Source organism: Chlorocebus sabaeus, chromosome 3 (assembly GCF_047675955.1).
Source record: "Chlorocebus sabaeus isolate Y175 chromosome 3, mChlSab1.0.hap1, whole genome shotgun sequence".
In the NCBI taxonomy this organism is placed as follows: domain Eukaryota; kingdom Metazoa; phylum Chordata; class Mammalia; order Primates; family Cercopithecidae; genus Chlorocebus; species Chlorocebus sabaeus.
In genome coordinates this window covers 17,976,832-17,999,320 of record NC_132906.1, presented here as the reverse complement: position 1 = coordinate 17,999,320, position 22,489 = coordinate 17,976,832, and the positions used below count along the sequence as shown (strand labels likewise).

The window sequence follows — 22,489 nt, the reverse complement described above, 5'->3', positions numbered from 1 at the left end:
ATTAATATTTTGTAAATAATTTTTTTTTGGTTTAATTTCCTTCAAGCCAGAAATACATTGATCTCTTGACTTTTCCCAATTTATCAAAAGTGAAAATCTGTATTTCGGCTAATATCAGCCGTTTACAGATTTGGGAGTAAAATCAAATCCTTGAATAGTTATTTTCTAAACAATCCTCTGAAGTTTGAAAGAGAAAATATATTTATCTCCAAAAGGCTCAATTTTCTGCCAGTCTGCAGATTATCCCCAGGAAGATCTGGCTCAGATTGGTTAATAGGCACTTTTAAGAAACTGACACTTGTCTAGATGTGAGTCCAAATAAGTTAGCAATGACTTTTGCCCTCAGGAAGATTGTGTCCTTCTCTTGCTTGCTACTAGATTGTTTCTATTTCCTTGTTAACCACTCTGAGCAACACATTCCAGCTCTTATCACTTCCAGCCTCTGGCAGTCAAAAATCTAAGAGTCAATATATTTGTGTCCTGTTTGGATGGCAATGATATGGATTTGAAGTAAATGTATGTGTTTCCATATTCGTAACATGGTTCATCTGAAATTTAATCAAATTTCTGTTTTTTTAATTTGTTTATTATGTGATTTGTTCATTTAAACAACATAGGCTGTGTGACTTCAATGTGGTTAGAAAAAACAACTTCTCTTTCGCTGCTGTCTCACGTGGTAATCTTATTTGCCTCTGATGACTGGAGCAGACGAAGTAATCGCTTCACAGCATTTGATAAATACATTACATTGACTGTGAGAAGCAACAAGAGACTCGAAAGCCTTGTTCCCTAGTGAAATAAAATCAGGTTATTGTCCTCATAAGCCATTTCTCTTCCTTAGGCTTCTGAGCGGGAGTCACTGGTGCTGTGCTAAGCATGTCCACTCTCTCTAGAACTAATGAAACTCTTGGCAGTTTGGAATTAAGGTCGTTATTTTTGACAAAATGGAAAATTTGATTTGGTATTCAAATGATTTAGGTATTTTTATGCTAAAAATATTGATGGTATGTGGAAGCAAAGCCACACCTTTTCTCCTTTGATGGGAGCAGTGTGTATCTTTATATTCCATTATTTCAGAGCATGCTGTGAAATTTCAACTTTTTCACTCCCTGTGTTCTTCCATGACTAACGCAGTTTGCAGCTCAGGGTGAAGGGCCGCCACCGGCCCAGCTGTAGCTACTTTAGGGAGAGTGTTCTGTGTGCTCTGGGTGCCCAGGACATTTTGTTAAACGATTTAAACGTGAAACAGCTGAAACCACTTGACTTGGTTTTTTTGGGGGGAGTTGGGGACTTCTAAACAACAAAACTAACTTTCTCACTCTTCTGGAGACTGGGAAGCCCATGACCCATGTCCAAGCAGATTTAGTGTCTGGGAGGGCCCATTTTCTGATTCAAAGACGGCTTCTTCTCCCTGTCACCTCACAGGGTAGAAGGGCACTTGACTTTAATTGACAGAATCTCCAAAGTGAAAATAATAAAAGTAAAAAAGTGAAGGACACGCTACAGTCTACAATAATATAGTAACAACATTTATTTTTCCAGATGAGTTTAAAATGTCAGCAATTATATGCATTGTGACCTGTTGGATGAAAATATTGTATCCCCGCTCCTTAAACATATCAGTAGGAAGACAAAAGTGATAATCTGTATAATAATAAATTCATTCTGTCCACAAAAGGCAGCTCTTTAAAGAACTAATGATAATTCAGTGGTACTAAAATGGAATTACTGAAAGACCTAAGTACCAAAACTGAATCCAGCTCTTACCCAGGCATCCTTTGATTGCAACTCTTAAGGAAATGTTAGAGAGAAGAAATTGGAGTGTCACCGACCCAGAAGATCAAACAGTGTTGGATTGTATTTTAAAGTATTAACTACAGGTTTTGATCATCTTAGTTTCATTTTTCTGGATTATTAACCTGTCCTATAGAAATATAATGCTTTATAATAAGACAAATTAGAAGATTATACTGATAGTTTGAGATCTAATATTCCTTAAATTCTCCATTTTTCTTGAGAATCAGAAAGCAGCTCTTGATTATCCCCAGGGATGAAGGGAAACTGGGTTGGACCATCCAAAGCAATCAATAATTCTGAAATCAATTGCATTTGCCTAGGGAATGCAACAAAAGAACTCAATTGAAGTGTATCTTAGGAAGTCCATGTATACACTCAAAACGCCTGGGCCTGACCTTGACTTTGGCCTTATCCCATTGCTCTTAGGTGGCTGATGGGCTAGAACTGTATTGAAGAGAACATTCGATTCTTTTCCTTAACCGTATCACACACGACTTGCTTGTTGAATTCTTCCTCCAGTCATGATACACATTGCAGTAATTTGTCTGTCTTGTTGAACTCACACCCATGCTGTTGAGTTAAAGAACGAATGAATGGACTACCTGCCCAGGGAAGGCAAGGGACTCACTTCATACCAGGTAGCTAGTCATGAGATAGAAGTAGAAACACTCCCTTACCAACGGCGTGGCCTGATTTTCACTTAGCTGCTGCTTCTATCAGTCTGGATTCCTTAGCTGGGGTACTAATACTTGCCTTGCCAGTGTTGAATATTTTAATGAAATTTAAGTGAGATAATCAAGGTAAGTTTTTTTTTTTTTTTTAATTTAAACATTATAAAAAACATGACACAAAGTATTTTACTTGCTTTTTGAGATTAAGGGTTCTCTATTTTTAGGCAAAAGGTGCTGCATGAGTTAAATGCCCATCATTATATACTTCAAGGCTACTCGTAATGGAAATACTGCATAAACCTAAAATTGATATAGCTTCATTCGTCCTTCTTAATTTGCCTGATGCTATCTTTTATTTTCTTTTGCTCTAATGTAAGTTTAATGAAATATTGCTTAGATATTTTATTTGAGTAAACTAGGCTTCTTTTAAGCCATAACTGCGATGCCATCACTTAAATGTAGCTCTTCAAGTAAAGCCAGTGAAAATGTATTCTATTAGGTGGAAGAATGACCTCAACTCTCAGGGTAAGGCCAAAAAAAGAACGGCCTTGTGTGTTCTTCTGCCTGGTATCTGCAGGTGAGTGAAGTCAGCAGGCTTCTCTCTATCCCAAGTGTTCATAAAAAGCTTTTGAAAGGTTAGGATTCCAGGGAGGCCTCTTTGTTCCTGGCATCTCAGTGTATTCCAGGCTGCTTCTGGCACAAGTAGCAACAAGGTCACTATCTCTGGGGGAAGGAAACTGAGACAGATGGACAAAACCAGAGGATGGTACAGAACTATAGAGAACAGAGCCAGCTAAGCAAGAGGAGAGCATTGTAAAGAGAAATGGACTAGGATGCCCTGTTTTTAAAAGGAGTGGCTGTCCCGGTAATACTATCAATGGATATGTCTGTTTTTCACATCTAAATTTATGCATTGGCCATTATTCTTGCGGCTCTTCCTTTAGCTTGAATTACAGTCTTCAGCATCTTAATTGCGGTGTTTGAATGAGGCAGCAGAAGAGGAATGTGTGTGAGACGCCCGGTGTCTGGGTATCATCATAATGAGCCTAGCAGAGCCCTGCACAAAGTCATCCTGTCACCTCACACTCCATGTGAGACAGCACTGGGATCTGTGGAGAAAGGGAGGAGCATCTCCCTACTGCTCCACTTTACATTTTTAAGGCATTATCATAATATAGGATATTGTAGTTTTACATTTGCATTCACCAAAATGTATGACCCCCCTCCTCCCTTTCTCAGAAGTTTCTAAGTTGAAGGCTGTTATTTCTGAATTTGGTGATTTGTATCAAAACCTGGGCTAACTGGCTTAGTATGTAAGAGTTTCTCTTTGAAGGGCAAACACTTCAAATATTGAGTCCTCCTAGTACTCCATAATCTGGACTGGCTGAAGATTGTTTTTCAGTGCCATGTGCTGTGTTGATTTTCTTTTACTGTGAAGCCTTGTCTGGATTAAACCTGTGTCCTGTGGATTGCTTCACTTCCCTCTGCAGCCCGGTGGGGAGTGGGACCAGCTGGTGTAATTCTGTTGACCTCATTTAAACTCTCTGTTATATACTCCTTTTTTTTTTTTTTTTTTTTTTTTTAAACCTTGATGTATCTTTATGTAACAAATTGTCTATAGAAAGTTTTTGTTCCTTTGAAGTGTGGGGTTCCTCTTGGGGCTTCATGAAGATCATATTCATTCAGTTCATGGCCCTGGTCCAAAAATAGTTTTTAAGCTCATCTTATGCACGTGCATGCGGACACACACGCACACACACACACGTTTCCTGTAGTTTTACACTTCTGCTTTCTATAGTTTTATTGCTATGCTTAGATAGGATTTTTCTCACAATATTTAACAGGAATTACTTGAATATATACTACAATCTTTAGATCTTTAGGAGTATTAGTAAAGGGTGTAACTTGATAACGCTTTATAAAAGACCAGGAAAGGAGAATCTGTTTGGCTCAACCTACTTTATGAGACTTATTAAGAAAATATTAACAGTAGAGACCTATGCTGATAGGACATGTAAGGAGTTAAACTATCATTGTAAGACCATGCTTTGTTATAAACAGCTTTTTATGTACTTTGTAAATGTACTACTTTTATCTTCTGAATAACATACATTTGAGTTCAAAACAAGCTCATTTAATAGCCTACAGTAGTGCAACTTTGCTTTAGTGGCTTCTTGTGAAACAGTTTTCTTTCTTTGGCTGGGTTATGTAATAGATTGGCTACAGGCCAATTGTTTCTCAGAAAAGGTTAACAATGATTATAAACCCTGATCTTCTTAAATCACAAAGTGTTTTCCCAGCTTGGAAACAAATTTACTTATAATAAAATCATAATGCCAACTGATGTTTTTCCTTTACCCATTGTTAATCACCCAATGTCTTAGTTGCTGTAGAATAAAACAAAAGTTCAGGTTTTCTTGTTTTTATCAGAAATATGAACAAACTTAATAATATCTTCCACTGACTCTGTAAACTATATTTACTCACACCTCTCCCCCTTTCTAAATAAATAAGCAAACAAAGTGGATCTCATGACTGGGAGAAAAACCTAACAAGTTTAGGCCGGGTGCGGTGGCTCAAGCCTGTAATCCCAGCACTTTGGGAGGCCGAGACGGGCGGATCACGAGGTCAGGAGATCGAGACCATCCTGGCTAACATGGTTTCTGAAACCCTGTCTCTACTAAGAAAATACAAAAAAAACTAGCCGGGCGCGGTGGCGGGCGCCTGTAGTCCCGGCTACAGGAGGCTGAGGAAGGAGAATGGCGTGAACCCAGGAGGCGGAGCTTGCAGTGAGCTGAGATCTGGCCACTGCACTCCAGGCTGGGCGACAGAGCCAGAATCCATCTCAAAAAAAAAAAAAAAAAAAAAAAAACCTAACAAGTTTGCATTTTAACTTTAGTGCACATTTCCTGTGCAATCGTAACCCAGCAACTGGCGTTTACAATCCAGCTATCTTCCGCAGACTAGAAATAAAATATTACCTAATATTAGTGTGAGTTAGAATAAAACTCTTCCTGGTAAATTTGTGGTAATTGAGGGTCCTAATACGTGATATCAGCTTTTGTTTTATTATTTTGACTCCTATTGTGACATTAATCACATTTTTCTTTCCGGGTCAGGGTCCCTACTGCTCAGTTACTGTATGTTTATAGTCTAATTTAATTTTATAATTGAGCTCAGTAATATACGGTATGGAAAAATTTTACAGATCACAAAATGGCCTATAGTAACATTAGCTGGAGCAGTATGAGATGACTGATATTTGACTGTTCTTGACCTACAGAAATGGTATCCACTTAGTTCAGACCTAACAAAACCCCACTATTTAATGGTTCCAATCAAGAAGCCACCCACTTAGTACACCTGGGTGAACTAAGAGCACCCACTGAGTGCAGGCAAAATCAGCTTGAAGTTCTTAGAATCTAAGCATGGATAGATAGAGACAGACACAGACATCTCTTTATATAGCCATTTCTAGGTAGATACCTCATACCCACATACATACAGGTATTGTTTTAAGTCTTTTAAATGGATAGCTTTCTAAAATGAATTAGTACTTTTATAACTCATTAAACTGACTAAACCAAACAAAATAGGAACTTTCTGAATGAATCAGACATCAGAATGAACATCAACTCTTCTACTATGAATGCAGTACCATGATGCCAGCGGGACCTATTGAGTTATATTAGTTCTCCCTGCAGTATCCCCAGACTATTGTGCTTTTTAAGCTTTTGTCAGTTTTAACAGATTTTCTATTTTGTCTACTATTGTATCTCTGCTCTCATAGAACCTATAACAAGTATTAACTCCATTTATTTATGGCTTCTAGCATTCTTTGGATTTAGAAAACAGGTCCAAAATATTCGAAAATATTAGAAATTTCTAATATTATTTTTAAGTAAAGCAGAAAAGCAAATAATCTGTAAAATGGATGGTGTAGGAGTTTCTCCTCCAAGACAGAGCAAAGAGTTTTATGACTTGACTTTTGTGACTTGACTGATTGATTCTCAGTTGTGTTCCAAATATGAGATTGTCAGATGAGTATTTGTGGATACAGGAGATGTTATAAGAAGAAACCAGGGAAGGAAAATCTGATGCAGAGCTATGGAAAGTAGCAAACTATTCAATCTTCATTTTAAATTCCCCCCCCCCTTTTTTTTTTGCTACTTTCAGAATCATTGAACGCTTAACCATTGACGTTGGAGGAACTTGGCAACTGAGTCACAACTGAGTCACAGATATTGTGACTTTAAATCTTTAGGTTAATAGCACTCACTTTTCAGTGTGGGCTCCAGTGGTCTCCACAATATTGAAATCTTAATTGCTTAGATGATTTGACTCAGTCTGTGTATCTTTCTTATGTTCTGTTCTGAAAACAAGTTCCATCGTAGAAATTAAAGGTAAGGCAGTCTGTTGTGTAAATTTAGGCTCATTTTAAATCCCAAACTTTAAACCGAATGTTAACTATTTCACAGTTACAATATTTTTCAGATGGCAAAATTGTAAATCTAGTTCTGTAAATAATATTGTGGGAAATTCACAACAATTGCAATGTTGGAAAATACTTTTCCTATCAATACTACTTTTTCAGCCGGGCGCGGTGGCTCACGCCTGTAATCCCAGCACTTTGGGAGGCCGAGACGGGCGGATCACGAGGTCAGCAGATCGAGACCATCCTCGCTAACACGGTGAAACCCCGTCTCTACTAAAAATACGAAAAACTAGCCGGGCGTAGTGGCGGGCGCCTGTAGTCCCAGCTACTTGGGAGGCTGACGCAGGAGAATGGCGAGAACCCGGGAGGCGGAGCTTGCAGTGAGCCGAAATCGCGCCTCCGCACTCCAGCCTGGGAGACTGAGCAAGACTCCGTCTCAAAAAAAAAAAAAAAAAAAAATACTACTTTTTCATATTTTCTTATTTCATATCCATTCACACCCTTGACCAGGACACATTAGCACATTTTTTATTATGATGCTAACCCTTTATAACCATATAAGTAAAAATTATTAATTTGTCAGATTTAGAATTAGGTGTTAATGTGTTTGGTACATTAGTGTCTTAAGTACATTTTACACATATGTGTTTAGTGCATATTTCAAGTAACGGTCGTGAAAAGTAGTGAGGAATATCACTGATCATTCAGAACAGAGGGTCAGTTTACAGTTGACGTGGATGTGGGTATCTGTGAGTGCTGGAGGCCCGTGCAGTGGAGGTGCAGTGGAAAAGCTTCCCTGGCTTGTGAAGCAAGTAGCACCTCGCTTGCCCTATGAAAGTTGCAGGCTAGGAATAAGTTTCCATTGGTGCATTGACATGGTTGAGGCAGTTTTAGAAGGTCTGACAGCACTGGGATTAGCTCCCCAGATCAGATGACTTCTAATGCATCTGCTCACATTGTTTTGCCAGCTTTCAATTGGCCAGGTTCCCCAGTAAGTTCCTTTCATTGCAAATCTAATCCCCTTTACAAAGTAGAGTATTACTCTTAGTTTTGTCCTGAAATAAGCACATTAAGTAATTCATCATAGTCTTCCAGTAAATGGGTCCTGTTATAGGCATTTTAAATATTTCCAAATGATCTTGCTAGATTAACATCAGTAAGTTAAAAGTGTATTTCACCTGTCTGAATTTAGAGTTCTCTCATGAATAATGGTTTGGACAACCAAAAGTTCTGTTAAAAAGAATTATAGCCATGTGATTTCTGTTAATGAGGCTTTTCCATATTTAAATCTAGAACTACCACCAGACCTGATCATAGCAATTTTGTACATTACGTTGTACATCGTTTACAGAAAATGAAAGTAGAGATACAAGAATGATGAATTTCTACTGTGCCTAATGTCTGCTCTTTTCATAATTACATAATTTAACCAATGCACCAGATTCTTTAGATAACCTTGTTCCCACCTCTTTAAAGAATCCTTCTCTATTTTACAAACTTCCCCACTTTCCTACCTGATGAATAAGTGTGTAGTACAGACAAAGCTCCTGCATAGAAGCAGGTCGTGTTCCATAATGTATTTGTTTGGACCTCAGAATATTATATCATGATATGTAGGATCTGAGGCCAATAGACAAGAGTATATTTAACACAAAATGTACCCTGAATAACAGTGCTATCAAACTGAGTCATCTTAGAGAACATTATTTCTATGAAAAGTGAGGCTTCTAAAAATTTAAATGCAAGCAACAAATCTGCTCTCACTGAAACTCTGTAGCTTTGAGATCTGTGCCTTCCCACCACCCCTGAGAACTGGGAGGAGACTCCCACAGTTCCGAACATGTGATTGATTTGGCCTGGTGCCTGGCTACAATTAAGGAGATAAGGAGCTTGGGAAGAGGGTAGCACAAATATTCTGGGTCAAGGAATTAGAATGAAGATGGGAGGACTATGTGAAGGGTCTGGATGAGGAAAGAGGAATGGAAGAACATCCCCAGATGAATTCCCTCCGTTTTCCTTATGGTTTCTCCTTATCCTTCCTGTTTCTCACTTTCCAGACTTTTCAAAATTATCAGTAATTTATGAAGGATGGAGAAGAGCAATGGCCCAAATACTATACTAGGTCGGGGATGGATCTCCCTCTTCTTGTATCCCTCCCTGTTCCTCTCTTGCTCTGTGAGAACTCAACCCTTGAGTGACCTTGGTGCCACTGAGAAGTAGATAGTTGAGACTGAGCCCTGGGTGCAGAATATACTCCATGTGTTATTGAAGAGGCCTGAAGTCCAGTAGCAACAGGTGAGGGAAAGGGGATTCCTCTTTCAGGCTCTCTGGGCTTGAAGGTCTTATCAGTTAGATATGTAATATTACTGCTTTTCATTTAGTACACACAGTATCTTTCATGGAGTACTCTCCAACTCAAGAATTCCAGGTCTGATCTTACCTATGGGGTGGAGTTTAATGAACCTGATAAAAATTGGCAGTTCAACCAGGGTCCTCTTAAAGACTTGATTCCTAAGTTAGATGTATCAATTTAAAAAAATGTAGTGAAGTATAGGCATTATGAACAGTAAGAGGAAGTTTAAAAAAAGATTATAAAATTTCCACTTATAATTTCATCTGCTTTTGGATACTCTAGAGAGTCTGCACTGTACTAAATGGGCACACTCAAATTCAATGCATATTGATCCTTTTGTGGTTCATAAGTGTGATGATTGGGTTTCACAGTAATGTGTGAGCTGTGCCTCCTTCAGCCTTATTAGGATGTTGGCACATTACCCATCTGGTATATATATTAAAAAAAAAAGTCAGTACATATTTAACTCTGTGTTCCCATACAAGGCCAACTTAGATTTGTGGTTCGAAAGGATTTGGTCTCTAATGTGTTCATTTAATAGTCTGTGGCTAATTAACTGAGTTGGTTAGAATTCAGCTCTAGGGAGCTTAAGGTCAAGGGCTCAATTTCCCTGTGGACCAGTTTATCTTTTCCGTTTCATGGTCATTGATTACACTCCTAATCCCTATTCAGGTGACTTCCAAAGTTATGTTATTGATTATGACGGATTGGATATGGACAAATTTAAGCAAAACCTTTACCAGAGCAAATTTATTGCATATAGTTGACAGGTCGAAATGGCATGCCACTTAGTATTGTGAAGTTTGCTATTGGATGAGACCTAAATGAAAATACCAGCTTTGCCACTTAACTAGAGGGCAATATGGTTTACTTTCCTAAATCTTAGTTTCTCTATCAACACAATGAAGATGGTATCAGCCTCATAGGGAAGCCTTGACGATCACTGAGGTCCTCAGATACAGTGTTAGTTGTGGTACACAGTTGGGACATGATCTTTGTTTACACTGGCCCAGTTCTCTCAGGGTATACTGTCCCATGCTGCATGTCCTAGGGCCTCTGCTTACTCTGTGCTCTGCAGATGGTATCTGCTTAACTTCTGCACCCACCATAGTTCATCAATAGCTATCTCCAGCTATACGTCAGGAGAGCTTGAGAGCTTGCTTGTGAGGACAGTTTGTTCAGTGATTTCTCCTATTTCATAGCACCTTTCAACTAAATGGTTCTGAGTGGTAGGAGTTCCAGTGCATAGGAGAGGATGGGAGTCTCATAGAAACATACACAAAAGATAAGTAGGCCTACTCTGTTGGAGGAGATTACATAGATGGGCTTCAGGCTGTATCTGAATCTTCATATTTCTTCCACTTTATCAGGGCCTTCCAGTGAGTTCTTATCCTAAAGTCATTTTCAAGTTTGTGCTCCTGACTACCCTGCTCATTTCCTCATTTGTAAATTTGTTCATCTCCCAGGAGAGGGCTAGAAAGTAATAGGTATCATAAAGAAGACTTGGCATACAAATTATAAATAAGATCAATAAAAATATGACGGAATGATGCTTTTTAATTCTCCTTCTAAGATTATTAGCTCTTTTTTGTGGAGAGAAAAATGCAAATGTGATGCTAATTATGAAGATCCATCTGTTATACTTAAAGTACCACAGGAAAAAAAGCCTAAATTTAAAGCTCTTCTATAGTACTTTGCAACCTTTGAAGACTCATTTTGGAGAGGCTGTTTCCATTTCAAACAAACTTTGATGTCCTCTAAGGCAGGATGTCTACCTGAAAGACTCTGAGTTGCTATTTGAAGAGGCCAGTTTATTCTGATGTACCACTATTTTTGGTTTGTTTTATTCTGCTGTACCAAATATGTAGTTAATGGACAACTGAATAATTATTTGGAAAGAATTGTTAAATAGATGATGAAAAGCAAACATTAGGTAACTACCAACCCCTGAGTACTTACTCAGCTCAGAATTTGTTTTTTTTAATACCCTTCCTGGGCAGGGATTCCAAAGCGTACTTTAATAAACGTCTATTGAAATCTGTTCTATACTAAACCTGAGCATTCTCCTGGTAATTTGGGTCAGGTCCAATTTAGGAGCTGGGTGAGAAATTCATCTGACCTCTCTCATCCTGTGTTTTTTAATTTGTAAAACTGGAAAAGTTATTTTCAGTAAATCTTGACAAAGTCCCAAGTTAAAGAACCTAAGTATTGTTAAAGCCCCAAATTCATGTTCTTTCCATTGTGTGATGTGATTGTCATATGGCATTTATAAGTTTTGTAAGTTTATAAGATTTATGAGTTATCAAGGTAAAGGGACTGAGTCCATTTCATGCTGCTGTAATAGAGTACCACAGAATGGGTAATTAATAAGCAATAGAAGTTTGCTGGGCTTACAGTTCTGGAGGTTGGGAGGTTCAGGATCAAGGGGACGTGTCTGGTGAGGACCTTCTTGCTGCATGATAATAAGACTGAAAGCATCACATGGTGATAGTATGCACAAGAGTTAACAAGAGAGGACTGAATTCACTCCTGCGATAATGACAAATTCACTCCTGAGGTAATGCCATTAGTCCATTTAATAAGGGCATCCCTGCCCCTGTGGCTTTGCTGGACTCAGTCCACCCAGCAGGTCTCACAGGTTAAAGTCTTGTGCCTGCAGTTTTTCCAGGCTGGAGTTGCACACTGGTGACTCTGTGGTTCATGGTCTCAGGGGCCACACCACTCCCATGGCTCCACTAGGCATTGCTCTAGCAGGGACTCTCTCCAGTGGTTCCACCCCTGTGACAAGTCTTTGCCTGAGCACCCAGGCTGTCTGTAACATCCTTTGATACCTAAATGGAGGCTGCCATGGACCCACAACTCTTGCATTCTGTGTGCCTTCAGAATTAGCACCATATGGATGTTACCAAGATTTATAGCTTGTACCTTGTGGTGTGGCAGGTGAAGCCACACCTCAGCTCACTTGAACCATGGCCAGAGCATGCTGAGGGATGCTGTACCGGAATTCCAGGGGTGGAGTCGCAAGGCAGTGTAGGGCAGCGAATGTTGAAGTCTTGTAGGCGCCTCTCTGGAAACCTTGCCCTTGAGGTTCTAGCTTGCCTTGAAGATCTCTGAAATGCCTTCAGGGTCATTGTCCTATAGTCTTGATGAGTAGAACCTGGCTTCCTTCTATCCATATGAATCTCTTTAGCAAACGTCACTTGGCCACACCTTTAGTATTCTCTCCTGAACAAACTTTTTTATTCTTTATATGGTCAGGCTGATAGTTTTCCAAATCTTTGCATTCTACTTTCCTTTTAATTATAAATCCCATTTTTACATCATTTCTCTCTTCCTTCATTTTACTGTAAGTATCTAAAAGAAGCCATGCAGCAGCTTGAACACTTTGCTGCTTAGATATTTCTTCTGCCAGATATCCTAGTTCCTCACTCTTAAGTCCTGCCTTCCACAAAGTTCCAGGACCTGGACATAATTCCATGAAGTTCTTTACAACTGTATAACTATTTCAACTGTATAACTAGGATAAAGGATGGCCTTTATTCCACTTTCCAATGCTCCTTGACTTATGATGTGGTTACATCTTGATAAACCCGTTGTATGTTGAAAATACAGTAAGTCGAAAATACATTTAACACACCAAACCTACTGAACATCATAGCTTAGGATAGCCTGCCCTAAACATGCCCAGAATGCTCACATTAGCCTATAGACAAAAGCCTATTGTATAATCAAGTATGAAATATCTCATGTAATTTATTGAATACTATATTGAAAGTGAAAAAGAGAATGGTTGTATGGGTACTGAAAGAACCATTTCTATTGAATGCATATTACTTTCACACCATCATAAAGTAAAAAAATTGTTTAACTTGGGGACCATCTATATCTGTTTCTTATATCTATTTGATACTGTATCAGAATGGCCCTTACACTCCGTATTTCTACCAACATTCTGACCATGATGAGTTAAGTAATCCCTAGGAAGATTTAGGTTCTCCCTACAGCTCTTGTCTTCTTCTGAGCCCTCACCAGAATTGCCCTTGCCACTCCATTTACAGCAATCCAGGCTTTTACTAGCCTGCTGCTCCAAATTTTTCCAGCCTCTATCCATTACCCAATTCTAAAGCTGCCTCCACTTTTCAGGTATTTGTTATAGCAACAACCCCATTCTGTGTACCAATTTTCTGCCTTAGTCTGTTTTATGCTGCTCTATAACACAACACCAGAGATTTGGGAGTTTATAAAGAAGTGAAATTTATTCTGCTCATGGTCTGGTGGCTGGGAATTCCAAGACTGAGGAACTGCATCTTGCGAGGGTCCTCTTGCTGTGTCATCCCATGACAAGAAAGCAGGAGGGCAAAAGAGTGCACATGAGAGACAGAGGAAGAAAAGGGGACAGAACTCATCCTTTTCTCATGAACCAACTCCAGCAATAACTAACCAATGCCCATGTTAATTAACTGACTCCCATAATAACATCATGAATGCATTTATGAGGACAGAACTCTTGTGACCTAATCACCTCTTAAAGGTGCCACTTCTAGACACCATTGCCTTGGGGATTCAGTTTCCAACACATGAACTTTGGAGGATGCACTGAAGCCACAGCAGGGACTAATGGAAGACACTAGATATTTTCAACTCTCTGAAAAAGGAGAGAAAGAGAGAGAGAGAAAGAGAACAAGCTTCAGTTAGCTCAGGAACTGAAACATGAGGGCCGGCTCTGATTGAGGACAGTAATATTTGAAATAATCCCTGAGTTGTTCTCACCATAAAAGCCAGGGATGGAATTTTAAGAAGGAGATTGTTCTCAATAGTGCCAAATGCTGCAGAGAAGTCCAAAAGAGGGAGAACAAAGACAAGTCAAAAATTCACAGTTCAAAAAAATGGAATAGAATTACAGAGCCCAAAGAACCTCTGAGATCTTCATTAATATAATACACATACCAGAAAACTAAGATCAAGAAAGAGAGACACTTAGGCAGAGCTACATAGCTAATCAGCAGTCATTCCCAGATCGGTTCTGTCTCCTGATTCCCAGCCTATGCCCTCCCTCTCATTTCATGCCTTCTTTTCCCCTTGTAGCTAGTTAGTGCCCATACAGACCCTTTAGCACTTTCCAAAGTTTTGATTATAGTGATATTTTAAATGTGAACATCAGTCTCACCAGAAAGTTTCTCTATACATGGAAACTTATTTGGGGCAATATAAGTGTTAAACATATTCTTCTTAAGGTTTGCTCAAGAGCTTCTTACACTGAAAAGCTTACACATCATCTCTTAATAGCTAAAAATATGTACCCTGATAATAAATAAAGGGAATTTGTGATATGACATTTATAACAATTTAACAGAATACTTTTGGACATATTCAGATTTTTCAATTTTCTAATTTTTTTAAAAAAGACTCAGTTATTTCACATGATCATACAAGACTATTTGATATGTGAGGCAGCTAAAGAAGTTTTAGCCAGCCGGGAGTGGTGGCTCATGCCTGTAATCCCAGCACTATGGGAGGCTGAGGCAGGAGAATTGCTTGAACCGGGGAGGTGGAGGTTGCAGTGAGCCAAGGCCTCACCATTGCACTCCAGCCTGGGCAACAAGAGTGAAATTCTGTCTCCAAAATTAAAAAAAAAAAATTTTAGTCCAGGTGCAGTGAATGGCTGGCTTACAACTTTAATCCCAGCTCTATGGGAAGCTGAGTCAGGCAGATTGCTCGAGCCCAGGAGTTCAAAACCAGACTGAGACACATGCTGAAATCCTATCTCTACAAAAAATACAGTAATTAGCTGGGCATGGTGGCATGTGCCTGTAGTCCTAGCTACTTGGGAGGCTGAGGTGGGAGGATCACTTGAGCCCAGGAGGTCAAGGCTGCAGGGGTCCATAATCATCCCTGTGTACCCCAGCCTGGGTGACAGAGTGAGACCCTGTCTCAAAATAATAATAATAATGAAGTATTTTGGGTTTTTGTTTCAGGAATTCTGAATTTAATGGATGAGAAATTGAAGCAATATATCAGGAAGGCGGTAGACTTTTCCTCCATTTTCCTCCATGGTGGTCCTATAAATTGCTGCCCCAGCCATATTTTAAATCCCTATGGCCAGGTTAGTTTAGGTGTTTTGTTCAGTATTTTTAACTTCATGATCAACTAATAGCCTAATAAACAATGCATTTAACAAAGCAGGGACCTGGTGCAGTGGCTCACACCTGTAATACTAACACTTTGGGAGGGAGAAGCAGGAGGATCATTCGACCCAGGAGTTTAAGGCCAACCTGAGCAACAGAGAGATCCTTTCTCTAAAAAAACAAAAAACAAAAACAAAAACAAAATTAAATTAGTTGGCATGGTGGCACCTTCCTGTGGTCCCAGCTACTTGGGAGACTTGTATTAGTCCATTTTCATGCTGTTGATGAAGACATACCTGAGTCTGGGTATTTTACAAAAGAAAGAGGTTATTGGACTTAGAGTTTCACATGGCTGGGGAGGCCTCACAATCATGGTAGAAGATGAAAGGCACATCTCACATGGCAGTAGACAAGAGAAGAGAGCTTGTGCAAAGAAACTCCCATTTTTTAAAACCGTCAGACCTCGTGAGACTCATCCACTATCACGAGAACAGCACAGGAAAGACCCACCCCTGTAATTCAATCATCTCCCACCAGGTTCCTCCCACAACACGTGGGAATTGTGGGAGTTACAATTCAGCATGAGATTTGGGTAGGGACACAGCCAAACCATATCAAGGCTGAAGCAGGAGGATTGCTTGAGCCCAGGAGGTCAAGGCTGTAGTGAGCCACGAGTGTACCTCTGCACTTCAGCCTGAGTGACAGAGCAAGACCCTGTCTCAAAAACGACAGCAATAACAACAAAAACAGGCAGGTATCAAGCTCCAAGGAAGGGTCTATCTGTGTAACTGGAGATTATAAATAAAGTCAAAGAAAGGGCCTATGTATTTGCTGTCTGTTTTCTGTTTGTTTATGTGCATTTGTATATAAAGACCCGTGTCTCACTTTGTGGCCCGGTGGGTCTTGAACTCTCTGCCTCAAACAATCCTACCACCTTGGCCTCCCAGAGGGCTTAAATTACAGGCATAAGCCACCACACCTGATGGGCTCACTGTTTTTTAAACAGAGTATAGACCACACCACAGCTCTGGGCTCTGAGCCAATCCATAGTAACACTATGGAGTTGACTAAATTTGTCTTTAAATTTATACCCACCACCTTCACCTAGTCATTATACTTAGCTCTTCCTTAGGAAATGTGATATATCATTGCAGTCTCTCCAGATAACTCTCTCAGATATCTTCTGCTCATCTGAGCTACAGGTTATATGATCTCTATCTCAATGCCATTTTAAGCCATGATGAGACTTCTTCCTCTAATACATACTTTACCGTTCAGGCTCTGTGTATTAACTGGTTAAACTTAAAAACAGTTACTTAATGAGGTTGGACTAGAGAAGACTGTAGCCACTGTTACTGCATTAGTTCATTTTCACACTGCTGTAAAGAAATACCTACGACTGGGTAATTTATAAAGAAAAGAGGTTTAATTGACTCTCAGTTCTACAGACTGTATAGGAAGCATAGCAGCTTTTACTTCTGCAGAGGCCTCAGGGAGCTTTTAATCATGGTAGAAGGCAAAGGGGGAGTGAGGGAGGCACTTCACATGCCAGAGAAGGAGAGAGAGAGAGAGAGCAGGGAGGTGCTACAGGCTTTTAAATAACCAGCTCCCATGAGAACAGCACCAACGGGGATGGTGTTAAACCATTCATGAGAAACTGCCCCCATGATCCAATCACCTCCTACCAGGCCCCATCTCCAACATTGGGATTTATAATTCAACATGGTATTTGGGCAGGGACAAAGATCCAAACCATATTATTATACCCTAGACCCCTCCAAATCTTATGTCCCAAAATACAATTATGCCTTCCCAACAGTCCCCCAAAGCCTTAACTCATTCCAGCATTAACTCAAAAATCCAAAGTCTAAAGTCTCATCTGAGACAAGGCTAGTCCCTTCCAACTATTAGCCTGTAAAATCAAAACAAGTTAGTTACTCCGAAGATATAATGCAGATATAGGCATTGGGTATATTCTAAAAAGGAGAAATTGGTCAAAAGAAGGGGGCTATAGGCAAGTCCAGGACCCAGCAGGTCAATCATTACATCTTAAAGTTCCAAAATAATCTCCTTTGACTGCATGCCTCACATCCAGGGCACACTGGTGCAAGGATTGGGCTACCAAAGCCCTGGGCCATTCCATCCCTGAGGGTTTGCAGGGTTCAGCCCCCTTGGCTGCTCTCAAGGACTGCCATTGAGTGCTTGTGGCTTTTCCAGGCACATGGTGCAAGCTGTTGATGGATCTAACATTCTGGGGTCTGGAGGATGGTGGCCCTCTTTTCACAGCTCCGCTAGGCAGTGCCCCAGTGGGGACTTTGTGTGGGACTCCAACCCCACATTTTGCCTCTGCACTGCCCTAGTAGAGGTTCTGCATGGGGGCTCCATCCCTGCAGCAGGCTTCTACCTGGACATTCAGGCTTTTCTGTACATCCTCTGAAATCTAGGTAGAGGCCCCTAAACCTCAACTCTTGTACTCTGCATACCTTCAGGTTTAATACCATATGGAAGTTGCCAAGGATTAAGGCTTTCACCCTCAGAAACTGTGGCCTGAGCTTTACCTGGGCCCCTTTGAACCACAGCTAGAGCTGAAACGTCTGGGATGCAGTAAGCAGGGTTCTGAGTCTGCAGAGGGCAATGGGGCCCTGGGCCTGGCCCAATAAACCATTATTCCCTCCTTGGCCTCTGGGCCTGTGATGGGAGGGGTTTCACTGAAGGTCTCTGAAATGCCTTCAAGGCCTTTATCTCATTGTCTTGGATATTAACACTTGGCTCCTCTTTACATATACAAATTTCTGCAGCCTGGTTAAATTCCTCCCCTGAAAATGGGCTTTTCTTTTCTACCATATGGCCAGGATGCAAATTTTCCTAACCTTTATGCTCTGTTTCCCTTTTAAATATAAGTTCCAATTTCAGTTCATTTATTTGCTTATGTATATGACTATAGGTGGTTAGAAGCAGCAAGGTCACATCTCGAATGCTTTGCTGCTTAGAAATTTCTTCCACAGGATACCCTAAATCATCAATCTCAAGTTCAAAATTCCACAGATCCTTAGAGCTGGGGCACAATGCAGCCAGGCTGTTTGGTAAGCATAGCAAAAGGGACCTTTACTCCAGTTTCCAATAAGTTCCTCATTTCCATCTGAGATCTCCTCAGCCTGGACTTCACTGTCTATATCACTATCAGAATTTTGGTCACAACAATTTAACAAGTCTCTAGGAAATTCCAAACCTTTTTTCATTTTTCTGTCTCCTTTTGGGTATCCCAGATGGTTCTAGCCTCTGCCTGTTACCTAGTTCCACACTTTTAGGTATCTTTATAGCAGTGTCCCTCTTCTGGGTACAAATTTTTATATTAGTTAATTCTTGTGCTGCTGTAAAGAAATACATGAGACTTGATAATTTATTAAGGAAAAATATTTAATTGGTTCATGGTTCTTCAGGTTGTGCAGAAAGCATAGAAATTTCTGCTTCTAGGAAGTCCTCAGGGAGCTTTGAATCCTGGTGAAGGCAAATGGGGAGAAAGGCACTTCCCATAGCCAGAGCAAGAGGAAAAGAGGGAGTGGGGAGGTGCTGCATACTTTTAAACAACCAGATCTCATGAGAACTCACTCACTATCACGAGTACACCACCAAGGGTGATGGTGTTAAACCATTTATGAGAAACTGCCCACATGATCCAATCACCTTCCACCAGGCCCCAACACCAACATTGGAGATTACAATTCGACATGATATTTGGGCAGGGAGACAGATCCAAACCATATTCATTACTCATTATAATGATGTCTAAGAAAAGCAGGATTAAATGGAGAGTTAGAATCTAGAATTACAGAATGACAACAATACTAATAATATGATTATAAAAGCACAGCAGCTTACATGTTTTGAGCACTTACCATCTACTAGAATATGTAAGCCTTTTTATATTATAATAAGTCTGTAAAGTTTCTCACCTTTTGAATGAGGAGAGGTCTAGGCAGGTTATAAAATACATACGAGGATTTAGAGCTGTGGATTTTATCACAGGTCTGTTGAGTTCCAATGGCTTAACTACTGTGCAATCAAGTGGTTGAGTGGACCCAACATGTAGGTCACTCTTAGGATCCACATACACCTCCCATTGTTGGGGCCATAGCTGTATTTCACAGCTATTATTAGGCACACACTGGGATGTTGAAAAGTCACACTAACTCAGGAAATTACAGTGATCAACATGATATTGATGTGTAACCTGCAACAGGTATGGCTACACAAACCGTAACATCGCTGTGCTTTATAATACATAATTTTAGAGAACAATGGTTTAATATTTGTTGATAACCTGCAGATGAGGGGAAAAGTTGTTTTATAAGGTAGTATAGTTTATAAGTATTGGTAGGAACTAGAAAGTTAAAAACTTTTGACCAGGTGGGCAAGGACTGTGGAGAAGAAATATGTGTATCAAGAATTGCCATCAGAGCAGGAAGAAAGGAAGGGATTGAATAAAAATGAATAGGGTAGTGAAAAGGGAAGAGATGTTTCTCTAGACTAAAGCTATTGTCATGTATGATATAATTCAGTTATTCATTTGTTACTTTTTATTTAAGCAAGCCATGCTCATTTAAAAAATTTTAACAGGACATCAAAAATAAAAATTATATTACTCATAATTTCACAACTTTACTAATATCATTAACATTGAAGTACATCTTTCTTCAGCTATTTTTCTCTGCATGTTATATTTTATTTTGGGGTCTTTTTGCATGTACTCCTCTAGAATGTTCACTGGCTGCACATAATTTTCTTATATTACTGGTTTTCAAATGATTTGGCCTCAGGACCCCTTTACATGCTTAACAATTGTTGAGGACTCCAGAGGATTCTGGTTTATACGATTGATATTTACCTTAGTAAAAATTAAAACTGAGAAAAGCTTAACATATTTATATAGTTACTAATTTAAAAATAATATTAAAACCTAATACATGTTAATATAAATAAATATATTTTCCAGAACAAAAGAATAGTTAAGAGTGACATTGTGTTCCAATTTTATGTGAGCATCACTTCTTTAGTGGCTGGTTTAATAGAAAATAGCTAAGTTCTCATATGTGTGCATACGACCTGTTTCAATATGTTGTTTTGATTGAAAATATGAAGAAAATACAGGTTCATACAAATATGTAGTTATTAAAGTGGCATTTTAATAGCATTTTGAGATAATTTTGAATATTCTTTGATGCCACACCAAAACTTGACAGGTAGTTGTTTCTAAAGGTTGGTTGAAATGTGGAATCCATGAGTTCTTCGTATTTCGCTATGTATAATATATATATATTAAATCCACCATCCTGTCTTGCATTTTGAATGGAGACTTTACCCATGCTTAATTCTGTAACATTGTACACTAGTCATTTGGAAAATAACATTCTGAATTACATTCAACTTCTACATGTTGATACATTTTACTTCATATAAAATATCATATAATGACCTCATCTAAAGGTCTTTAAGTATTGAGGAGCTTCCAAGCATACTGTGACAGACACAAATCTTCCAAAATTCTTATATTTGCTTGGAAGCTCAAATTTTACCATTGGCAACAAACAACTGGCAATGTGGGTTCACTTTCCTCTTGGATAAAACGTTTGCCCATTGCTCAAGTCTGGACAACAATACTTTGTCCTTTGTTGTTTCAAGTGAAATATTTTCATTAAAAAAAGGTTAATTTGATTAAAAACCCAAAAACTCATTACACAAGTGCTTTATCTCAAGATAGCCATCATCTTTCTATGTGAGTATTTCTCATTTTGTCACAGAATATTAACAAGATATGTACTCAGAGGTTGATTTACTTCTTTATCAAGGATATTCTTAAATAACATTGGCATTTTTTGATTGCAAGCATGGAGGTGAAGTCTACATGGCCGGGAGTAGTACAGTTTGGTGCTGCAACCTTGACTCATGCTAAGGGCCATGCAATTTAACCTACCATTTCATTTGGGCCATCAGTGAGGATGTCAGCTTGGTGAAAATGGGTAGTAACATTGTAATGTTACTATGAAAGCAAGTTTAAAAACAATTTAACCTGGCACCAAAATGATTGACATGTTTATAGTAATTTGACTACTATATAATATGCAAAGGAAAAAATGCAATTGGAATCACTCATGTTACAAATGCTTGATAGAGAAACAGCATCAGAGCAGAAAACGTGGATTCTGGAGTTAGAATTCTGCTGCCTTCTTTGCATGCTTATTAGCTGTCTGACTTTGGACGAGTCATTTAATTTCCCGTTCTTCATCTGTAAAAGGTCAATAATACATTTTCTTACAAAGATGTTATAAAGGCGAAACAAGGCTGTGTGGAAAGTGCCTGATACAGTACCCAACGTGTAGTAGGTCTTCCCTAACTAGAAGCCATTATATTTTTATTAATGGGAAAAGATCTCCCCAAATCAAAGGCTGGGGCCAAGAGGTCTCTTATCTAGATCCATGCTGCCTCTGAGCATGCAAATCAAAGAATCCATTGGTAGATGTGGTTGCAGGATGTGGGAAGAAAAATAGGAATCCAAAAACCTGATACAAGAGTCTGTAAGAGTCGTCAAAACAGAAAAAGGGTCACAGATAGCAGGCTCTTTGCTGTCTTCTCCCAGAGAGCCAGGGAAACAGGAGCAGGAAATCGATGGGTTGAAGGGAGTAGAAGAAACAGATTTCATCCCAAAGGAGGTTCCTGGTGACTGCTGGATTATTCAGACTTCCTGGCTGAGAGAGCTGGTTTACAGGGCCAGGGTGGGATGGATAGGAATTCTTATATTTTCAGACTGAATAAGAATTTTTTTGCCAACATGACAGCTTTGAGCAGCAATCAAGGGCTTCAAATTTCCACAACATATGAGGTCACTCAATTTATACTTAACTTGCCAGTTTTGTTATTATTTCCAGTGTCATATTGGATTCTTGGTAATAATTGTTTATCATTGAATATCAGATTGACACTAATTCTTTCTCTGGGGTCTTCTGTACAGATCACTGACTTTGAACAGATGTACATGTCCAGCTGTCTGCAACCTTGTCAGGGGTGTCCTCTGGCTTAATTGATATTTTTTGATATTTATTAAGCACTCCTC

At 39.3% G+C, this 22,489-nt stretch overlaps 1 protein-coding gene and 1 non-coding gene across 2 annotated transcripts in view; both read left to right on the top strand.

Annotated features, from left to right (window-relative positions):
• Positions 1-22,489, top strand: part of LHFPL6 (LHFPL tetraspan subfamily member 6) — a 257,518-nt gene that overhangs the window by 143,723 nt on the left and 91,306 nt on the right. The gene's annotated exons all lie outside the window — the stretch shown is intronic.
• On the top strand, positions 9,587-9,688 carry LOC119620143 (small nucleolar RNA U13). Its single transcript, XR_005236607.2, has one exon. It is a non-coding gene; the product is annotated as a small nucleolar RNA U13 (small nucleolar RNA).